The following is a 24263-nucleotide window of genomic DNA, read 5'->3' on the forward strand; positions in this document are numbered from 1 at the left end:
GTATTATGATTATCCTTATAATAAGAGGAAACTGAGGCATTAAGACAATTAAAGAATTTGCTCAAGGTCATCTTCTGAGTGGCAGAGCCAGGATGCTGCCTGAGGCTGTCTGACTCCTGAACCCCAGCTCTGAACTACTACTGTCTATTTTCTCTGGAATGGCTGGCAGCTGCGTTCTCTGCCGTTTGGGGAAAGCTGATATATGGTAGAAGAGAATAAACTGTTTCCCATTAGGAATTGTTTTCAGCTGCATATAATAGAAAACCCAAATAACATAAGCTTAAACAAGATTTAGGGGTTTATTTTTCTCTTACATAATATGAACTGCAGAAGGAGGCAGTCCATGGCTAGGATGCAGTCTTTCAACATCATCAGGGATGCAGGCTCTTTCTATCTTTCTTCTCCTCTATCCTTAGTACATAGTTGCCATCATCAAGTTGCCTCATCATCCAAGATGGCTGCTGGAGTTCCAACCATCAGGTTATGATTCCAGGCAGGAAATAGGAAGAATGGAGAAAGGAGGAAAATGGTGGTTATAGCAAGAGAGTCAACTCTTGAAGCCCCACCCTATACCTTTTTCTTATATCTCTCTGGTCACTCTGGACTGAAGGGAACTGGGAATAGTCTTTAAGGTGATGTTCCTAAGGAAGGAGGGAGGAAGAGGTAGCAGCTCTCAGTCTTTGCCACAAAGTCAGATATGTTCTAAGAGGACATTAATGAGCAAGCTTCCATATGCCCAACTCACTAACTCATAGTTGCAAAATTGAGAAAAGACTCATCTTCTGAACCCCAGCCTGGGGAATTTATCATCATGCCAAGAGCTCACCTTCTAAAGGTGGCAGCCAGTGTTGAATCTGCCATCCTTTTAACCTCAGGAAAAGCTGACAAAATTTAGCAGAATCCACCAGCATTCCATCTTATCTTGAGTCTTGTAGAAAGCCTAATGCAGGAGAACTAGCTTGTTAGAAATGAAATATGCAGCAGGTCGATGTCAACTTTCTCCAGGGCCTGCCAGAGATAGTGCTGACTGACATCCCAGGCAAATGACAGGAGCTGGCTTTGAAGTTTTGTTGCATATCCCAACTCAGCAAGGACTTAGACTGCCAAATCCATTCTATAAGCAGTTATCAAAGGCCCCCAGAGCAAATGAAAATGCTTCACTCACAGAGTCAAATAGCCCTTATAAACAGGCCCTGAAGTTGGACTTCTCTCTAAATTTATGAGAGCAGTGAATTTATATTATTTCATATATCAAATAAAAATGGACAGTGCTGTGACATTTATAAGACCCTTTCCCTCCTGTGTTATTCTTTCCTCAATGTATATTCATACGTACACAGCATAGACTTGCCCATTCTGTAGGAAACATATCAAGAACGCAAGGGAGAGAGCATGGCTGGTAATTAACCCTAAACATCTCTCTGTCCTTATAAGATGGAAGAAGGCCTGATCCTTCGCCGATGTGTACACCCCTACACGCACATTCAGTTGGTCTTTAAGCCAGTCCCTACACACCCCACGAGCTTTTTTTGTTTCTTTCTTCATTTTTGCTTCCATGACCTTGCAGATGCTCTCCCCCTGCCTAAAGCACTTCTCTCCACCTTTCAGTCTGATGACCTTCAGTTTGTCCCTCAAAACTCCACTTAGATGTCACCTCATCTGAGAATGCTAAATTCTAAATTCCCAAAGACTCCCAGAACAAATTCATTGCTCTTTCTCCTGTCCCATGCAAGTACTTAGCACAATTATCATAAATTGTGACATTTCTTTTCTTGTCTGTCTCCCCGACTAGACCGTGAGCTCACCAGCAGGAACTGTTTTACTTATTTCTATATTCAGTGCTGGGTACACGGTACGTGCTTATGAATGTGGTTGGATTTTAAAATGAATTGAGTTGGACAACAGTTCTCATCTATACTGGTTTTCCCTGAACTTATGACCCCATGCGATTGTTTTCCTCACTCAGATGCTTTTGCTCCTCTAGGAATTGTGTGAAATCTTACAGTGCTCAAGTTGCCCCATTTGCCTGAGATACTAGGTGCAAAATTCTGAAACCTTCAAACTCTGATGCCAGGAAATCCACTTTCCTCTTTGCGCTCTGGTTATTTTTAGTCAGCTTCTCTAATTCTTCTCAAGTGTGAGAAACTGTGAAAGAGGGAAATATGTCTTCTAATTAAGCAGTTACAGATAAAAATTTTAATTAATACTCCCTATCTGGTCCAGGAAAACAAAGAGGCTATTATTGGATCAGAAAAGTTCTGTAAGATATTCCTTATCTCTAAGTCAGATTGGCAAACTCTGAGCTCTCCTGGACCCTGTGGAGTGTGGCTGGGGGGCTATGGGTGGGTGGAATGGAGGACTGAGTGAGTGTGTTGGCAAAGGACAATTGAGGGAGGGTGGGCAGGATGCCTGGACCACATATGGTTCATGTACAAGGTTATTGGACTTAATTTTGGGATCAAATTGTATATGGTTATGGATATAAGGAGTCCAGTTTTGGAGTTAGCTAGGTGAAGGTTTGAATGATGGTTTGGTCAATTACTAAGCTTGGCTAATTATTAAGCTTGTGAGCTTGGGCATATTCTTTACTGGACCTCAGTTTTATCTGTAAAATGAAGGTGTAATATTCACAGGGTACCTGCTGGGATGCAGTGAGCTTATCCCTTTAAAATATCCAGCAACGTGTAACTGGAACATAGTGAGCTGAGTGTTAATCTCCTTCTTTCCCCTTTGAAAGACTTGGGGCAAGAGAGGCAGAGATCGTCATCTCTGATTGCTCTCCAGCCCACCCCTCTCCCAGCAGCTTTGGAAGAAAAAGGAGACTTGCTGTTTGGGGTCATTGTATAGAACCAGTGTGTGCAATTTCCTTCATTCAGCAAATATTATTCACTGAATATTTAATTATGAATTGGACTATAGTCCCTTCTTCCAAAGAACTCACAGTCTAGAGAGAAAGACAGATCAGTAAGAAGTTAAGATTTTATCCTAAGGGCAATAGACAGCCATTGAAGGTACAGTCATACAGACAGACAGTGTATAGAACGGATTAGAGACAGAGAAATGTGTTGGCAGTACAGGTGGATGGTATTTGTAGCCTGAGGGAAGGACTTGTGGTGAAGGAGTTGTGGAAGAAGAGCGGTTAAATCAGGTGTGCTGATTTAACACATTTTAAAGAGGTAGAGTTGACAAACTTGGTAGATTGGAGGTAAAGGAAGTGAGGAAGGGGAGGAAATTTGGACTCTTTTACCAAGATAGGAACGCAAGGGAAGGAGCCTTTAATGGAAGCTGGGAAGAGGGGTGATGAGTTCAATTTTAGACATTGAGTTTGAGATCCTATGGGACCTCCAAATAGAGATGTCCAGCAGACAAATGGATGTGCAATTCTTAAACACAGTAAAGAGATGTGGGGTACAAGCTGAGACTTAGGAGTCAGAATATAGATGGTAGATGATCTGATGAGATTATCCAAGAAGGATATGTAGATTGACTAAGCCTTTGATCAGAAAATCTAACACAATTTTTCTTTATGGCTTTTAATTACAAGGTTGACTGTGTCTTTGTGGCCTAAGGTTATGTGGCTAAAATATGAGCAAAGAGTAAGCCACAAACTCAGGAACAGGACCCCACTATAGTTTCAAGAACTCATACTTGTTCTTTATGGTTCAAAGATAGTGGCTCTCTCCTGGTTCTCTGGGTCCCTTTTCCCCAAATATGTTTTTATTTGACTAATATTCAGAGAAAAGCCAGAGATGCAAATGAGCTGATGCATGGCAAATATAACTGTCTCCATGACCCAGATTTCCACAAAGTAATTTAAGGTACAAGTAAGTAAGGGGAAATAGTATGAGGACAGGACATTGTCCTAACTTGAAGGTAACCTGGCCCTTCTCCCAAATTTCCTAAAAGATACAATGTTGTTTACCCTGATATTTCCCAATTAGGTCTCTGGTTTTCACCATTCAATTCAATGTGATCATAGCATGTATTTCCTAGGTGCATGGCACTAGGTCTGCCTGGGCCATTTGGCCATGAAAATAGCGTATAGTCAAGTCTCCTGGGCAGAAGCAGCGTTTCTCATCTTGAATTATGTATAGTCTTGAGATATCCTCTGGGATCAAATTACGTAGCAAGATATCCACCTGAGCGCCATGCTCTCTTCTTGGCCAAAGGAATCTGTGTGGGCATTTTTACAATAGCCATATGTCTAATGATTGCAAATCTTGACGTATGAGTCACTGAGGTAGCTAAGAAAGCTAACGTTGGTAGGCCTATTCACTGAAGTATCTCAAGTCCAGTATAAGGAAATATAGTGTACCCTAGACACAGAGTCACAGTCTCATACAATGACTACATAGTGGTCAGAAGTACTGGCTCTGGAGCTAGACTGACTGGGTTCGAACTGTGGCTTCAATGTCTATTAGCTGTTACCCTGGGCCTCTGTTTTCCAGTCTTTAAAATTGAAATAATGATCGTGCCCACCTCATTGGGTTATTGTGAGAATCAAATACATGTAGAGTGCTTAAATCAGTGTCTGGCACATAGCAGATGCTCAATAAATGCTAGGTATTATTATTTATATTACTATTTTGAGATCTTTCTAGAAAGAGGATAATGTGCTTATACTTGTCTCAGTCTCACATAGTCATCTAAGGAAAACAGAAATATGGAGGTAGTTAAGAAAAGGTGCATGGGAGTATGTCATGAAGTCAACACAGAACAGCTGGAGTCGGAACACTCACTGCACACGATCTGGTTGGTGACATCTTGCAGAAGCTAAAAGCATCAATGTGTTATGAAAAGGTCCAGAGCACTACTCAGAGTCCAGTTCGCTCTGACCAACCACATTCTAATGACCTGGGTGCAAATGAGTCAAAAACACATGGACTACATTTCCTGTTGAATACACTTGGGTTTAAAAATTGAGGGGGAAGGAGCACTTGCCAAAATGCATTTCGTAATAATCACTGTAATAATGAATGGTTCGCTGAGCCGGAAACATCAATGGATCATCTGTGATGCTCATTAAACCCACGAGGCAGCAGGTTGAAATACTCAGGAAATACTTAGAAAGAGATCAAAGAGGTTCTGTCCCATTGGCGCTTGAGTTGAAATATGAATAGATTTGGGGAGGAAAAAGAAGATGTTTCCTAACTCTGGTCAGGAGCATGGCACCAAGAAACAGAAAAAAATGTTGCAAAGGTGACCACTCGCTTCTCTGGACTGATGGCAGGGTCGCATATTGGGAGACTCGATCCTGCGCCACTTCTTCCCTAGTTAGCTGCTGGACCTCAGACAAGTTCCTTCCCCTCCACAAGCCTGTCCCCTCGTCTGCAGAGTGGGGATTCTCCATACGATGTCCTCTAAGCTCCCTTGCCATCCTAACATCAGCAGGAATTTTTGGCAGAAAATAGGGACTTGAATCCTCTTAGTGTTTAGCAAGCAAATACCATGTCTAAATCAGAAAAATTGTTCGATATTTGAAGATTTGGAAGAGAAGAATATTCAAGAAGAGAAAACATTCCTATAATAGAAGATTTCTGCTTTTGCCAATTGACTACCTCACCAAGGAAAACTGGAAAACTCACTTCAGACAGGAATGCTTTAACAAGGCAGTTTTGGCCCAATCTCCTGCTGGTGTGTCAACATCAGTTTTCGCTGATGAGCTTTGACAGGAGTAGAAATACTAAAATTGAGATGCACCAAACACACACTTTAATTGAATTGCAGATGTCTGGATGAAAAAAATCGATATCCATCCAAAGCCAAATATCCTAATCAGAGGATACACTTCTGGGATAATCACCATAAATCTAAATGATTAGTATTATAATTATTATTATAACTTCATTGCTTAACCTTTTATTAGCTAAATTTTACAAATTTACCATTGAGATTTGAAGCAATAACTTCCGAGCTTTATCAGTTGCTAGATTGTTTCTGGGGTTACTTGTCTTCACATTTGCTACCCTAAATAGTTGCTCACTTGAAACTGATGGCAGAAGAGAAGTGAGAAGTTTTCTAGATACTTCCTTTTTCTCTAATACTTTCTTGATTTCATCATAGTTTACATGTTCTCTTATACCTGAATCAGTGATTATTTACCATGGATGCTGCTGTACTTAATCTTGAAGGTTTCCTCCTTGTAAAATTTTAGATGGAAAAGCTGGCATTCTGCTTTTAATTCATTCACAGAAACCCTAAAAAGTTCTCTCTCCTTTTTTCTTTTTGTGAAGAGGATTGGCCCTGAGCTAACATCTGTTCCCATTCTTCCTTCTTTGCTGAGGAAGATTGGCCCTGAGCTAACATCTGTGCCAAGCTTCCTCTATTTTATATGTGGGATGCCACCACACTATGGCTTGATGAGCAGTGTGTAGGTCCATGCCCAGGATTCAAACCAAAGACCACCAAGGCAGAGCACGTGAACTTAATGACTATGCCACCAGGCTGGCGCCATAAAAAGTTCTCTTTTTTGAAAAAGTCATTGCCTAGATAAGATTAAGTCACTCAAAGTTAAGTAATTTCTTTAAGGTTATTTTGTTTAATGTTAAGAATGCTAGTACACCAAATGATTCCACAAAGACTCTAATTATGATAAAAACTGAGGTCTATTATTCAGCCTTGTATTATTATTTTAACTTTTATGAGGACTTGTTGGCTAAAAAAGGATATAAAGTTCTTCCTAAACTTGTCTAGCTAATGCATCCTCTTAATGTTTATACTGACAGTGAATCAATTTGCCTATTTAATTGTTTGAAAATTCTTATTTTTGTATATATAGTTAGCTTTTACAACAATCAGTAATTATTGCAATATTATACTCTTGAAATTAGTAAGTGTACACGTACTTCAAAGAAATAATAGAATTGCAACATACAAAACACATAAAGAGATTTTCACTCCAAGTTACTGCAACAATGCTGACCTATATTTAAAAATTAGTATTCAAATGCTAATAAATTTGACTAACACACAGTGTTCATATGGTTGACTTGGTCGATGATTAAAAATGATAGACGTGATTGAAACTTACCCGATCACACAATCACTGAGGCTACACAAGTTCAGGGAGGCCAGAAACAATACTGAAGGAGCATTTGGCTCCTCAGCCTTCCAACAGTGGGGGCCAAGGCCAAAGTTAAGTGGCAACTTTGGACCAATGCCAGGCTACAGTGCATTCCTAAGGGTTTCATAAGGCTTCCCCTCCAACCCCTCCTAAAGAGAATTCCTTCCTCGGTCAATTTCAGGAATCAAGGTTAGGGCTAGAAATGAACTTTAAGATTTTATGTTTCCTTTTTCACCCCAAAGCCCCCCTAGTAAATAGTTGTATATTTCTAGTTGTGGGTCCTTCTAGTTGTGGCATGTGGGATGCCGCCTCAGCATGGCTTGATGAGCAGTACCATGTCGCCGGTCAGGATCCGAACCAGCAAAACCCCAGGTCGCTGAAGTGGAGCGTGCAAACCTAACCAGTGGGCCACGGGGCTGGCCCCTGGAAACTAACTTTAAAAAAGCTGAAGAGCTTACATTTATTTACATGAGAGCATTGTGGACCCAGGTTTAGAAGGTGGAAGCACAAGGTGAGTGAGATCAGCTGCGTTTGGAGAGGAAGACAGAGAGAGAGATGTTGCAGGGAAGCAGCTGCTATAAAGATGCAACTCTGGGGAGAAAGAGATGTTTAAAGATGCTTTTTAGGAAATTTTGCCTTGCAACGGGTGGCAGAGTTTTCCATTGGCTGCCTCTTCAAAGAGACTTTCAAAAATTTTCTTTCAAGACTTTGATGTGAAATTTCCTTCTAGATGAATCACATGCCTACTATTTTTGAGAACAAGAAGGCTTAGTCTCATTCAAATGGCAAAGAAGAAAGTCAAAGTCATGCTGTGCTTGCAACAGTATTCACATTTAAATACCTCTTAATTAGAAATGACAAATGGAAATATGTTTCAAGCACATTAGAAATGTTCATTTTGACTCAGAAGTTCCACTTCAAGAAATCTAGAATAATTAGAAATGTGGGCAAAGATCTATGTGCACAGGTATTCATTATACCATTATTTGTAGGAGCAAAAACAGTGGAAATCTCCAAAAGGGAAATTGGTTCAGTAAATTACACATAATCACATGATAGAATGTTATGTATCTATTAAAATGATATTTACAGTTAATTTGGAAAAGTCTCATGAACATTTTAAGGGTTTTTTTAACAGTATAAAATATAATTTTATGACTGTGATATATTTTTACCAGTATAAAATTTATATATAATACACATGTTTCATTTGCATCTTCCTGAAAGTTCTGCAGGCTGAAACAATTTTGGCCAGGCTAATGGAATAGAAAGCGAAGCTTCAAGTACCCATTTGTCTGTTCTTTGTAGCCCTTTAGAAACAATTTCCCCAGGGAAAAGCCCGGTCCTACTTGCGAACCAGGACTTCTTCAGCTCACTTCTAAATGGAGATAGAATGGCTTCCTGAAAAGGCGGGTTAGCTTAGACCACCTAGTCTTTCCAAGAGGATTTCAACCCTACCCTCGGTATTCCACCCCGACTCCTGCAATCCCCACCAGGATCACCACCCAAACTGTCTCTTAAGACCCATGGGTCTTTCTTTATTTTATTTTATTTTTCTTTTAAAGATTGTCACCTGAGCTAACAACTGTTGCCAATCTTTTTTTTTTTTCCCCTGCTTTTTCTCCCCAAGTCCCCCTTGTACATAGTTGTATATTTTAGTTGTGTGTCCTTCTAGTTATGGCATGTGGGATGCCACCTCAGCATGGCCTGATGGGCGGTGCCATGTCCACGCCCAACATCCGAACCAGCAAAACCCTGCACCAATGAAGCAGAGCACGTGAATTAAACCACTCAGCCATGGGGCCGGGCCCCAAGACCCACGGGTCTTTATCAGTGGCTCTCACAGAGTGGTCCCTGAAGCAGCAGCAGTATCTCCTGGGGACTTAGTAGAAATGCAAATTATTGGGCCCCACCCCAGACCCTCTAAACCAAAAACTCTTGGGGTGGGCTGGTAACCTAGGTTTTAATAAGCCTTCTTGGGAATTCTGATGTAAGTTCAAGTTTAAGAACCACTGTTCCATATTTAACTCCAGGTGCTCATTAGTGGTAGACCTCACCACTATACTACCCAATACTTACCAATCCTTGGAGGAAAAACATTACTTACAAATTACAAAAAAGAACCCCATTATTTACAAACTATATTTACAAATGATTAATTACAGGATATGACGTCCACCTATCTTCCTTTAGATTGATCTATAGATTAATCAGACTGCTCAAAGATTGTACTGGTCACCCACGTAATTGCCTTTTCTGAATTCTACGTGGTCTTTATTGAGGGATGCTACAAAACAGACCACAAAATTCATCATTTGCCCCATTTGGGATGTTGCTGAAGCAGGCCTTCTCTTCTCTGTTCTGGCACTCTCCCTCTATGTGAAATGATATATTATTAATCTATTTACTTGCATATTGTCTGTCTCTTCCACTATAACGTTAAGATCCCTAACACAAAAACTTATCTTATTAACTACTATATTGCTAGCACCCAGAACAAAGCCTGGACCAGAGTAGGTACTTAATAACAATGAAATTATAAACAAACAAATAAATAACATCATTAGTTACATCACACAATGGCCAAATATTTATAAGATTACTTTTGCCAGGTCATAATATCAACAATAGCAGTATTTCTGTCGACTATTAGATCTGTTTTTAATCTTATGAACACCAAGTATTTTGTAACTGACCAGGCCCCTTTGGGAATTAGTAGCCTACACACCTACAGCAAACTTTGTGGAGTGCCAGAGGCAAGGATAAAGGTTTTCATGGTTTGGAATTTTTAATCAATCCCTGGTTCCATCTTATGGTCTTACCCTTGTTTTTCTTTCTGCTGCTCCTATTTTTTTTTTATCTTTTTTTTAAATTTTTTTTTTCTGCTTTTTCTCCCCGAGTGCCCCCAGTACATAGTTGTATATCTTAGTTGTGGGTCCTTCTAGTTGTGGCATGTGGGACGCCGCCTCAGCGTGGCCTGACGAGTGGTGCCATGTGCATGCCCAGGATCTGAACCAGCGAAACCTTGGGCTGCCGAAGCGGAGTGCGCAAACTTAACCACTCGGACACGGGGCTGGCCCCAGCTGCTCCTATTTTTAACTGACGTCATGTCACAGTGTTTTGTTACTTGCAGTGTGAGCCCTTAAGTGCAGTGTTCAAATCCCAGTTCCACCCCTTACTTGCCTTGGGCAAATTGTATAACCTTTGTCCGCCTCAGTTTCCTCATCTGTAAAATGATCATAAGAGTTCCTATGTTATACGGTGAAGTGCTGAGAATAGTGCCAAGCTCTTTTTAAGTGCTGTGGTGGTGCTGGTGGTTGTGGTGGTAAAAGAAACCAATAAATAAACAGACACATAAAGAGAGTATGCTCAAGTGTTTATAGTGGTTATCGCCCCGTATGGAGTTGGGGAATTGTTATATTCTTCTTGTACTTTCTATGTTTTCAAAATCTTAAACAAAGAACGTAAAAAAAAAAGAGAGAGAGAAAAAAGAAATGACACATGGTGTCCTGGACTTTTGTAGTTGAGTTTAAAAAACATGACAAATCTCTAAAGAGCAACAAGCAGATCTGTCAGAAAAAAGCAGCTTTCTAGTTTATCCTAAGATATATGGATGAAGCGGATGATTGTGAGAGGTACAAAGAGACGTGATTCACTCTCGAAGATGACTGTGTTGGCTTATTTCCCTCAAGAATTCCTAAAATCTGAATATGGACATGTAGAAAGATGGTGATGGTCTTATATTTCCCTTATGTATTTTCCCAAACATGATAAAAGTTGTTATCTTAGGGTTTTATTGCCGTTTCTAAACTTTCAACCACTTTTTTTTATACTCAGTCTAGTTTTAAATTAAAAAATAACATGAGATAAGTAGCAAACAGTAAAAGACACAGTTGTAATAAAAGCCGCTTAAAGGACAGGGCTCGTTGCCTAGTGACAATGGGGTGCTGGATAGTCTCCGCTTGCCTCTCCAGATCCACCCTTCACCCTGCTCTGTGTCCTGGGACACTGACCTCTGTGGAGTCTATCAGTTGCTTCTTTGCCCTCTGTTTTCTGTCTGTTTTAGCCAATGGCCATCCTTGGCAAGGGATTGAAGGTCAAGAAGAGAAAGATGTTGGGGTATTTGCCCCAGGCTCCTTCCCTGTGGGGTTTTGGGTTGGCAGGGGTTGTGGTCCTCCACCAACAGCCACAGTTCCTGTCCGTCAGCCCTCTCCTGCGGCTGCAAGCTCCTTCCATGTTCCAGCAACTACTGCCTCTCATTTCTCCTCCAGGCCCAGGCAGGCACGGCTTGCTTCCAGCTGCAGCTAGCTCCAGGACATTCCGCTATAACTGGTTGACTTCCCTTCGCCCTCCCCAGACCTTCATTAAACACTCCACAATGACTATGTTTAAGTGTAAGGAGGGTCAAGACTCTCACTGATACAGAGGAAATGTGCCAGAAGAGATGCAGTGAAGGAAACCAACCAGACTTGTACATAAAACAGTTCCAAGCCTTCTAGCAGCCAGGTCAAAAAGCAGAGCATGATGGATTACATGGCTCCCCTTATCTAACAAAAGGAAGCATATGAGGTAGCAGAAGAAAGGCTTTTTTTCTTTATACTGAACTCTGGGTGGAATTTTTCACATGCATCTTTACACAATGGAACATTTCTTAGTGTTTATGCATCCCACTGTTGTCATGGTGCTCTGAATCCATGTAGGAAGAAAGTGATCAGCATCAAGATCATGTAAGAAGTGGTACCAGAGTGAGGAAGATTAAGCACCATTAGAGAATGTCACTTTGCCTAGCCAAGGTGATAATCACGCTAGTGAAGTAACAAGACCGCCAGGAACTTTGCCTTGTTCACTGTGGTATCTTCTAGAATAGTGCCACAAGGCACATAGAAGATTCTCAATAAGTAATGGTTAAATAAAACAATGAACATCTCAAACTCTTCGTAGTGTGACATTTTGGCCTGTTGCACATCAAAGTTTCTAAATGCCACTTTTCCCTTAAGGAGGAAACACACTATTGTAGAATATGGTTCTCAAACTTGGCTGTACATTGGTGTTATCTGAAAAGCTGTGACAAATACTGTGGCGTGGGTCTCATGCCAAGTCATTCTGATTTCACTGGTCTGAGGTTCAGCCAGGGCATGAGTACCTTTTTTTAACAGTATCCAGATTATTCTGATGTACAGACCAAATCGAGAACATGGTTGTGCAAAACTTTGTGGGTCCCGGCCTGGATCCACTAGTAACAAGCAGAGCGTTCAACTCTGCTGAGCCTCAGTTTCCCCATGTGTGAAATGAAGACAAAATGACTGCCCTGAATACCTCACGGGCTTGTTGTGTGATTTGAGCAAAATTACATCTGTAAAAGTTCCTTGTAAATTCTGAAATGCTCTACACAGATATCACCGTCATCATTAATGTGTAACATGAAATGTGTTAACATACGAACATTAGTAACACATGAACCCGCTCATAGTGTTGAATATTCTACCTCAGGTCACATTTTAAGGTCCCCACAGAAGCTTGTGTTTGATACTGAAGTCTTCATGTGATACTAGTAGAAGTCCGTAAGTAATCGTCCCCCAAGTTAAACAAGACACATCATATTCGACAACAAGACTGACAGCTCAGAGTAGAGGGAAAAAGGCGTTTTCTCGAAACTTGGTGAGCTTGTACAAAAGCCATGCCCAGAATGCGAGTTTCCATGGTCATCTGGCCACACATGAGTTCAATCTCAAGCTCAGTCATGTTGAGAAGTCCAACTGTGGCCCAGGATGAATGGGCTTGACCCCAGCGTTATTCTATTCTCCCGCAGATGTACGACCCACGGTGGTGATCATTATCTGGGTTTCTTTTAGAATCCTCCAGTCTACTGGCTCCCTTCCATTGTTTATTTATTCCCTAAATGTGTGTGATCATAGGAGATGATATTCCTTTTCCTTTCCGAAAACCCCAATAGATATTTATAAGAATTCAGTCCAAAAACATTGGTATTCCATGTTCTACAAGCAAAAGGCTGTTTAAATCTACTGGGACATTTTGAAACTTTCTTTGGACTATAACAAATAGTAGACTTGAAATGAATCATTTTTATAAAACTGTAGATTGTCTTCTATTCAGCTTGAAAAACCTGTTTTCCTTATAAAGTGTTGAATGTTTACTAGACTCCATATAATTTGTATAAAATATACCGGGATGGGGAATGGGGAGAGAAAACCCTACAGATTTTTTTCAACCTAAACTTTTCTTTAAGTTCCCTTAATCATGCAAGTCTCATGTTGGCTCATCATCACACAGCCATTTCCCAGAGCAAAAATATCTTCCTTTTAAGTATGGAAGCCTTGTCAATCAAGTCTGAGTTCCTTAGGAAAAATCATTTCTTGCTAATGCCATGATTTTAATTCAGGCAAGCGCCTTTGGCATCTTTTCAAGCTTACTCTAGGCCCAAATGTCAACTTATAAACTCATTTGTTCAGATACTTCTGGGAGATGCTGAAGGGAGCCCCAGACACATGCTGGAGATGATGTAGATTTCTACATCAAGGGGCTGTAGGATTGGGAGGATGTGGAAGGGGAGGTGTAGAAAGGTCAATTTGCCTGAAGAATTCACCTGAAAAGACTCAACTAAATATTAATTATGTAGATACAAAATAGAACAGAATCTTCATAAATTTCAAAAATACAAGCAAATGTGTTTAGAAAGTGAAGAGATCAGATATAAAGCACGATAGGGTGTGGGAAATTCAGAAAAGTATTGATACGTTTTCAAAAACATAAGCTGGAATACTTTGATTCCTTGATGGCACTTATATGCTCCAATGATTTTATATGCTCAGCTTGGCAGCTCAACAATTTGATAGCAAATTATGTGATCTTGGCATGTAAGACCATGCCCAGATAAAATTCGCTGTTTTAAAGGGCACAATTCAGCAGTTTTACTATATTCACAGAGTTCTGTAATCATCATCACTATCTAATTACAGTCATGCATTGTTTAACGATGGGGATACGTTCTGAGAAATGCATCGTTAGGTGATTTTGTCATTGTGCAAACATCACAGCATGCACTTACACAAACCTAGATGGTATAGCCTACTACACGCCTAGGATGTATGGTACTAATCTTAGGAGACCACTTTCATGTAGGCAGTCTATCATTGACCAGATGTCATTATGTGGTGTGTGACTGTATAAGAACATTTTATCACCCCAAAAAGAAACCCAGACCCATAAGCAGTCACTCCCATTCCCTTCTTACCTCAAGCCCTGGAAACCACTCATCTACTTTCCATCTTTATGGATTTGCCTCTCTTGGACATTTGATATAAATGGAGTCATACAATGCAGTCTTTGCATTTGCGTTTTCCTTTAATTCTTTAGATGTTGTTTCCTTTACTTCTTTGAACAAATACAAATAACTGACTTAAACTCTTTGTCTAGGTAAGTCCAACATTTGGACTTCCTCAGGGACAGTTTCTACTGATTCCTTTTTCTCCTTTGTATGGGGTATACTTTCCTGTTTCTTTGCATGTCTCATAATTCTTTTGTTGGACTCTGGATATTTTAAATAATATAATGTTGCAATCCCCAAAATAAGATTCTCCTCCTCTCCAGGGTTTGTTGTTGTTGTTGTTCATTGTTGTTGTTGTTAATATTTGTTTGCTGAGTTACTCTCCTGACTTTCTGTAAAATCTATATTCTTTTTTACTTGTAGCTACTGAAGTACCTTCTCGGTTAGTTTAGTGGTCAACTAATTATTGGACAGAGATTTCCTTAGATGTCTTGAACCAATAAATTTCCCACTCTTTTCAGAGTTCTGTACGTATGTTGTGACATGACTCCAATACTGTGGCATCTACAATTCTGCCTTAGCCTTTACTGCTTGCTTATACAGAGCCTCAAGGTCAGCCAGAGGCTAGAGATTAGAGCCTTCTCTTTCCTGGTCATGGACATGTGTGTGGCCTTCTAGACTCCCACTAATATGTTGGAGCTTTTCAAAGTCCCCTATTGACCTCTCATTCTTCAGATTTTCCCTTTGGAAATCCCCAGCTGGTATCAGTGTCTCTGGCAGTTGTGATGCTAAACAATTGCCATTGATTATTTTCAACAAACATCCTGGGGAGAGGGGTTTCCCAGTGTGCAAGGTCTGAGTTAAGTTGAATAAAGACAAGCTCTATAAATGAGGTTTTCAGGGAGCTGCCAGACAGGTCAAATCATGATAAATCTCTGGACATGGAGTTTTGGGGGAGCTCCAAACCTGTCTGCCCTTTTCAGGGACTGCAAAGCTGTTAGATGCTGTGGTTGCAAGGCTGCTTGTATTCAAGACTACTATGGAGCCAGGGACAGGGAGATGAGAATAGGGATAGTTAAAATGTCACAAAGCATGCTGTCCTTATCAAGATTCAGCCATTTTTCTCGAATAAACACTCCATAGATTTGTGAAAACTTTTGATTAATTTCCAAAAAAGTTAATTTTGAAAATTCTTGCCATTGTTTGTTGCTTCTTTTGAGGAGTGGATTTTCATAGGTCCTTATTCCACCATCCTGGAAGTATTTCTTTCTTCCATTTAATATCTCAAGTGTCATTGATTGAGATAGTCCTGGTTTGGGATCACAGCTCTAACATTAGGCAGCTGTGTGACCTCAGTACTCAGCCTTCCTAAGCTAAGTGGTTTCTACTTCAGAAGATTCTGTGAAGATTATCTTGGAAAATAAATGTAAAGGGTGAAACAACAACCATATCTGTTACAGTCTGTCATTTGTATCACTCAGATCCACTCATACCCCATGAGTCTACTCTCTTATGCTTCAAGGTGGTAGCTAGCCACAATCTCTAAAAAGAGAAAAATACTAAAATTGGGAAAGCTTACAGAATAAGCTGCAGTTCCTGTTTTCACAGCTGGATCTGATGTCATAATTGAAATCCATCACACCCTTCCCCCTTTCTATCCATTCTAGATTCCTCTCACTCTAAGCCTAGGCAGTTTTCGCAGTAGGATGATCCAGACCTTCATCCCTGAGGTGTTTGAGCCCTGGTTACCTTGTCCTTGTAAGGCTGTGATTGCTACAATTAGCTGCTCATAGTTATCACTGGACAGGGAAGGATCAAGACTTATCCTCCATGCTGCCACCTCCATCATAGTGAATTCACCGACACTGTACACTTTCATGCCTCCACTATGAAGAAACAACCTTAACATCTCACAGGTTGGCTCCCTCCAACAGTAAAGTAACTCCTTCTTTGCCTGCTGGCTTACTATCATCAGGATCACAAAATGACGAGGCAATAGTTGTAAATTTATGTTGAGTGGAATTCTTATATCTCTTGGTGGAAGCATTCCCAACCCCCTCCTAGCGATTATAATCCTGCAGAACCTCAAATTGCCGAGATGGAAGTAAAAATCCCCAAAGCAGGTGACTGGGAGTGCTGGTGACTCTGCCACCTCTTGGTTCCCAGCATATGTCTTCCAGCTCTTGGGGACACAGAATCGTGAAAGGCCATTTGTTCCATTACATATAGACTGCATTTGGGAAGACAGTGCCCCAATGCCACAGTGCATTGTCCTCTAGCTGTGGCCTTAGCTGAGCCTTTGAGACACCATTTCAAAGTTCTATCAGGACAATCAAGAGATTCTGCATGATGGTGCTATATGGTAGAAGCAGTGAATTCCATGGTAATGTGACCATTATTAAACTTACTTCACCATAAAATAGTCCCTTTGGTCTGAGGGATGTTATGTAGATCCCACGTTGGTAACTCAGACACTCTGTAAGTCCTTGGGAAGAGGCCCTGGAAATAAAGAGGGAAAACCTATATCCGGATAATTGGGTTCTGCACCCAGTTTCCCATGTACTTGCAGGGGGAGGGTCTTCCCCCTAAACCACCAAGCAATTCATGCACACAAGCAGGGTGTCCAAGAATTCAACTCAATTCTGACACCATCCACCTGGAGATAGCATCAGATCCCACAAGTCAAACGCTCAGTCCTACGATACTGCCCCCTCTCCCTACTTCAGATGCCCATCGTAAGTCCACATTATGCCTCTGTGCCTCTAACCAACTGGCCACAGATAGAGGCTCCAATGACCCTCCCTCCTGGGGTTCAGTCAATTTGTTAGAGCATCTCACAGAACCCAGAGGAACATTCTACTCTCTAGACCACTGTTTTATTATAAAACGATGTGACTCAGGACTAGCCAGATGGAAGACATGCCCAGGGCAAGAAATGGAGAAAGAGCGTTGAGCTTCAATGCCCTCTCCAGGTGTGCCACTCCCCAAGCATCTTCACATGTTCATCAATCCAGAAACTCTCCAAACCCAGTCCTTTTGGGTTTTTACGGAGGCTTAATTACATAGGCATGATTGATTAAATCATTGGCCATTGGCGATCAGTTTAACCTCCAGCCCCTCTCGCCGCCCCATAGGTCAGGGGGGACTGAAAGTTCCAACTCTCGAATCACATAGGTGGCTCCCCAGCAACAATCCTTAGGTCTAAAAGTCACCTGATTAATGTAACAAAAGACACCCATGTTGATCTCATCACTTAAGAAATTCCAAGGGTTTACCAGCTCTGTGCCAGAAACAAGGACGAAAACCAAACACATGTTTTTTATTATAAATCACAATAACACACCAGAATCAGTATAAATTCCAATAATTTTTAATCACTGCCCCTTCCAGAGTGGAAAAGGTCTGTTACAATCAACTTGACATCAAATGTTTGGTTGGTTTCCTCAGAGACCTCAGTATCAGCCTTGGCTACTAAGAAGTCAGATACCCATCAGTGGTAGTAACTATATAAGATTTGGTGAAAATGAACTCATGCTATTGAGCACACGCATAGCCCCATCCCTGCCACCATGGCTACCTCACGGTACTGGAGGAAGCCCTCAGACAGAAAGCAGAGAGGGTTTGTGCTTGAGGTAGGTGGCTGTCAATATGCTAGGAACTAGTCCACTGTAGCTGAAGGTGAACTCAGAGGTGGGCCAAGGGTGTATGAGGTTAGCCATCAGGAGCAGCTGCTATACTTGCACCTGAAGATGCATAGCTAAGGGCCACCCTCCCCAGGACCATTCGTCTGTTTAGGGTTCCCCCTTCTTCTTTGCATTGTTCCTTTTCAGGGAATCCCAGTGTATACTTACATTTTAGAGACAGTTTTCTCTCAGAGAAGTCTCTCTCTCTATATATATATGTATGTATATTTTTTAGAAGAAAGGATAAATATATCTGTAATTATATACGTGTGTGTGTTGAAAATAAAGACATTATAATATTAAAAATGACTATAGATACATGATCAGAGTATAGGTGACTTTTTTCTTGTTTTTATTTTTGGATACTTTTATCATTTTCAACCATAAAATATATTGTTTCTATAATCAAAAGTTACTTTAAAAATCTTGAAGAATTCACCCTTGCATTTCAGATATAAATTTTGGACCCTTTTGTCTACAGTTTCTGCAATCTTTTCAGTTGCTTGAAAAAGAGGGATTGGTTGCCATAAAACAGAGTTTTTCAAGTGGACATGAGAAGTGAGGGAAGAGTCACTGACCATTCAGTCATGCCGGAAGACAAACGCTAGGTCACAATATTCAACACAGTCTGATACCATGTTGTTTCTTCGAGAGTGCCTTTCAGACTGAAGAGAGACATACTGTAATTGCATGAATTGAGTATTTACTGTGAATAAATCTGGGAGGTCCCGTGAGTTAGAAATGTAATTACTCTAAAACTTTTGCAGGAAAAGACTGTCCTTCCAAAGGAACTGAAAGGAGGCCTAGTCTTTTTGTTCCACTTCATTTTTAATCAAATCTAAGCATGCTTTCAGTTCTTGAATGAAAAGAGGTAGACAGCCTGAGGCAGGTTGTCAGCTGCCCTTCTCAAGTACCTGTCTCCTTTGCTTATCTTCCTGAGGGCTTTCTCCAGCACCTTGAGAGAATTTGTTCAGCCTGTCTACAGGACGACTACAAATGCCAGGGATGTTGCACACTCGGGAGTAGCTCTCAACCCGTGAGGGACAGAAGTCAGTGGATAAATACCACAGCTTCCTTGTCTCTGATGGAGGTCCATTCAGGAGCATATTCCACATATTTCTCAAAAGGTCCTTAGGGAGTTTGAACTCAGTTGCCCACAGTGGTCAATCCCTCCTCACTGCACTCTGTATTAGGTTTGACCCCTTCTCTGCTTCACTTTCCCTACTTCCTTACTTGTGTTCCTTGGGACAACCTTCCCAAATAACCTATTTGCACTCCAGTCCTTGCTTCTGGGTCTGCCATTGGGAAAACTAAAATTAAGACAGTATTTTAAAAGTTGAAAACAAAAGCACCAACAGGGAGTGAAAGAGAAAGAGACACTACTCAGGAAGTATAGGTGGGCAGTGCAGAGACCACAGGCACATCCTCACCCAAGGTTCGTGTCAAGGACTGGAAAGAGAGACAACAGGAAAACAGAGGGGCACAAGATTCCAAGTGGACATCCTCTGCATGTGGCTTAGGCAGGACACCCTCACCCTAGTTAAGTTAGAAGAGAATTGATGGGAAGAATTCCAGGAAATCTCATCAAAGGGAAGTACATGAATATGGCAGGCCTCAGGGGATGTGGAGAGTCTTCATTTATTCATCCATTCATTCACTCAATAAGTATTTATTGATGGCCTACTCCCTACTGTGAGCTGGACATCATTCTAGGCAGTGGGGATACAGATAGAACAAAATAGAAAAAACTCTGCCTTCATAAAGCTCAAATTCTAGCAGGGGAAGACAGACAATAAACACAACTAAACATATAATATGTCAGCTGATAAGTGCTATAGTGAAAAATAAAGGATGATAAAAAGAATCATGGGATTTGTTTTGCTTTGTTTCTGTTTTGTTTTGTTTTAACATTAAGGGATCTATTGAGGATTTCATTCTGAACCTCTTGGTCTCAAGTTCCTGTGCCTGACGTGCAATCACGGAGACGCCAGTGGCTTGGAGATAGAGAAAGATTTATTCAAACTGGCCAAAACAGAAGGCAGGAGGATAGGTTCTCTCAAATCTGCCTGAATGAAAGAAGAAAGCAGGGGGTCTTTATAGAGCTAAGGGGCTTGGGAGGAGGAGTTTCGGAGAAACAAAGGGGAAATCAATGTTTCTATCAGCTCAGATAAGCCCTTGGGCAACCAGACTTCCCAGGTCAACAGCAGCTGGAGGCTGGTTATCTGGTAATTGTAACTTCCTTAAAGGCATTCTTTTTCTTCTTCAAAACAATCTCGTAAGTCCTTGTGACCCTTGAGCCACCCCTCAGGTTAAACAAGAAAATAGTAAATTAACAAGATTAACTTCTATTCTTCTGTGTCTGTGTTGGGAACATGGCCTAAGGGTAATCATGTCCTTATTGAATATTTACAGTAGCCCTCAGGAACCTGGCTTCAGATTCTCTGATAAGGTGATGTTTGGACAGAGATCTGAGTGAATAAAGAAGCAAACCATGTAGCTTTCTAGGGGAAGATCAGGAAAAGGGATGGTGAGGGCCAAGCCCCACAACCACAATCCTCCAATTAGAGAAGGAGCAAGCTTGATGAGCATTAGTTTTCTATTGCTGACATAACAAATGACCACGAACTCAGTGGCTTTGAAAAATAGAAATTTATTATTTGCCATTCTGGAGGTCAGAAATCTAACATGAGTTTCACTGAGCTAAAATCGGGTTGTCAGCAGAGCTGTGTTCCTTTCTGGGGGTTCTAGGGAAGCATCCATTTCCTTGCCTTTTAAGCTTCTAAAGGCCACCTGCTTTTCTTACCTGATGACCGCCTTCCTCCATCTTCAAAGCCAGCAATGCTGCATCCCTTTGAACTTTCTTTTGTCCTCACATCTCTCTCTGACACAGTCCCAGGAAAGGTTCTCTGATTTTAAGGACTTACGTGATTAGATTAGGCCCACCCAGGCAGTCTAGGATAATTCCACAAAATTCTGGATCTTAATCACATTTGCAAAGTCTCTTTTGCAAAAGTAATGGGTATTCACAGGTTCTGGAGTTTAGGGCATGGACATCCTTGGGGTCATTTTTCTGCCTATCACAGAGAGTTTAGAAGAAGGATGTGGGTAGGCTCAGGGTCTTTGCTGACATAACTAATGATCTTGAGATGAGATCATCCTGGAGTATCTGGGTGGGCTCTGAATCCAAGTGTTCTTATTAGAGCGAGGCACAGAGAATTCTGACACAAAGAGGAGAAGCTGATGTGAAGACAGAGGCAGAGATTAGAGTGATACAGCCACAAGCCAAGGAAGCTGCAAGAGGCAAGGAAGGAGTCTGCCCCAGAGCCTTCAGAGGGAGTATGGCTCTGCCAACATCTTAATTGTGGACTTCTGGCCTCTGGAACTGTGAGAGAATAAATTTCTGTTGCTTTAAGCCACCTGGTTTGTGTTAATTTGTTATAGCAGCCGTAGGAAACCAATATAAAAGTACATCTAATGTACTGGATTTTCTCACTTTCTAAAAGAAGGCAGAAATCCAAAATTTTTTTACATGGGCAATCTCCTTATTTTTAAATGTTGAAATTTTTTTACATGTTAAAACACTGAGCCATCCAAACAAAACACACCTGGAGGTCAATTCTAAGTCACTGGTGCCAGTCTGCCAACTTTCTGCTAAATATTCACAAAGCCTTCCCAGTGCTTAACCACTCATTAGTCAACTTCAACTTCAACGCACATCCAAAAATCAGATTTTTTTTTTTCTTTATGAGGCTTGTTCTGGAAATAGGCTAGACTGCTTTCTGAAATCACAAGGTAGGAAACAAAAATAATCTTGTTCTTGACATCCATCATTATTTAACATTAAAAGTGAGAAGCATTTCAGATCCCTTGTTTGATAGACTTTGGTATATAAAAACATCGATTAGTTTTTTGAACTTGACATTTGTTTTTCAACCCAAATCTTTGTCACAGAGATGGTTGCTAAATTTGGCCCATTCGGACATCCACCCTCATTAGAGTTTCACCAGCAAACACTGGCTTGAAGGCCAATGGCTCTGTCAGAAGAAATCAGCTGTGAGCCCATCTCAGCCACCTCCTCTTGGCATTCCCACAGAGTCTTGAATAATTGCTGTTAGATTCATTTCTCTAAGTAGTTTTAATTTGCTGTCTCCTCATGAGCATTTTTAGATTTCTAAGTCTTTTTGCCTGGATTCCAGGGTATTTTTTAAGAGGAAATAACAACTAAGCTTCCCCATATTTGGGCTAGGACTGGCTAGCAGGAGACCTGGGCTTCATTCCCAGTTTGCCACTAAACAGCTGCACGACCTTGGCCAACTCTCTTCACCTCTCTAGGCCTCAATTTCCTGTAGCTGATCTCTGAATTTCCTTTCAGCTTTAAAAATTATTTTGACAGTGCAATTTAATTATGCAACAAAATCTCAAATCTAGTCCATCTCTCTTCAGACTTACCCAAGGGTAGGAAAGGCAAGATGCATATTTTCATTCATTCACCAACCATTCGTTGGGCTTCTACCACATGCCAGATACTCTGCTAAGTGCTAGGGCACAAACTTGAAGATAACACGCACCCTGCTTCAGAGATCTTGCAGTCTATTGGGAGCTCGGAATGCAGAAAATAACAAAGAAATCAGCAAATATGATATAGGGTTATGTTAGAGAGATGCACAGAGCTCAAGGGAAGCCTAGGAAAGGCCATGCAACTCATATAGGAAGAGTCAGGAGGGTCCCTGGAGGAGGTGATGCGTAAACTGAATTTGCAGAACCAGCAGAGATTAGAAGAGAAGAGAAACATCGGCTCATGCAAAAACATAAAGGAATAAACTAGCCGAGCAAGTGCGTGGGACTCAGAGAAGAGCCAATAATTTTTATCTGAATGAATAAAATGGGACAACAGCAACAGCAACTAAACTGCATTTTAATCCATTTTTTCATGGAACGTTATTCTCTAGATGTTGCTAAATCGATGGAAGCTAACAGCACTACCACTATATGAAATCTGGGTAACGTTCACTGTCACAGTGGCTCACAATGGAGAATTTTTCTTTTCCAGACACTCATTTATGAAACTTCAAGGTTCTTGGATGTGGATAGATTCCCAACCATATCCAACCTCTTAAACTTTTGCTGCTTCATGACTCTATCACCCCAGTGTGGAAAATATTCACAGCACACAAACAGGAAGTTAGGGATAAGATAAAGCTTTCTGCTTACTACACAAGACTACAAAATACTGCATTTCTATGTGAAGGATATGTTTCTTCTAATTTGATCAGAGTGAGAGTCATGGCAACATGAAGTGATTCCCTGTTCCCGATTCAAACACTGTAAGATCTACAGATGAAGACCTCCCATAATCTAAAGTGTTTTTACAGGTTGTTCCTAAAGCTGATAGCTTCAAGGGTCAAAGGAATCAGGCAGTGAAAGACAACTGTAAAAACAGCCGGCAGTCAACAGCTCTTCCTCAACCAGTTAAAGTGCTACAGAATTGACCTGTGTATAGGAACTCTCGGGAACTTGAAATTAAAGGACCTCATCTGACCTTTTGTTTAGAACTAGTGTCTTTTCAGGAAATTCAACTGTAAGAAGGTGTCAGCATCTTGGGAGAAAGAAGTTTGAAAACATACACCATGTATTTTCTTTAAGAAATAAAACTATAACAAAGTTATTTATGTCCATATTCCCGTCATGTTTATGCAACTGCTACCAGGCTCAGTTCAAGTGTTTATTTAGAACAAAAACCCTCGAGAACGCAAGAAGACTTCTTGCAGCAGTCCTTTAAATGTTGGGCGGCATATTGCACAAAGGAGGCACTCACAAACAGGTGAGGGCAAAAAAGAATGGAAGCAACCAACTGGTACAGAAAAATTGGCCTGAACACTTAATGAAGAGCCAAAGGCAGAAAACACCCTAACACGTGGTCTTGCAGCCCCTTTCCCCACTCTGCACCTGCTCCAATCTCTTTCTGCTTTATCATCGTTGGAGATGGGGATCTAGCATCCTGGCAGTCACACTGCATTCTAGTGTGTCTCAGGAGACTCTCAAATCCTTTTCTTATCAAAACTGCTTAATCTCACTCACTTAGCTCCTTTAGAGGGACAAAAACCACAAATAGGGACTATTCAAAACACATGAAACAGGGGGCCATCCCTGTGGCTTAGTGATTAAGTTCAGTGCACTCCGCTTCAGCAGCCTGGCTTCATGGGTTTGGATCCTGAGCATGGACCTACACCAC

The 24263-nt window shown here is 41.0% G+C and overlaps 1 long non-coding RNA gene across 2 annotated transcripts in view; it reads right to left on the minus strand.

The window, feature by feature from the left end:
- The window catches only part of LOC111772703 (uncharacterized), a 35059-nt gene extending 19089 nt beyond the window's left edge, over positions 1-15970 (minus strand). For both annotated transcript variants that reach the window (XR_011437580.1, XR_002806707.2), the window contains exons 1-3: positions 15928-15970; positions 827-940; positions 315-461 (exon numbers count right to left, since the gene is read on the minus strand). This is a non-coding gene — a long non-coding RNA (uncharacterized lncRNA). The remainder of the gene's footprint in view (positions 1-314; positions 462-826; positions 941-15927) is intronic.
- Between the last annotated feature and the right edge of the window lie 8293 nt (positions 15971-24263).

The sequence above is a fragment of the Equus caballus genome, chromosome 3 (assembly GCF_041296265.1).
Source record: "Equus caballus isolate H_3958 breed thoroughbred chromosome 3, TB-T2T, whole genome shotgun sequence".
NCBI lineage: Eukaryota > Metazoa > Chordata > Mammalia > Perissodactyla > Equidae > Equus > Equus caballus.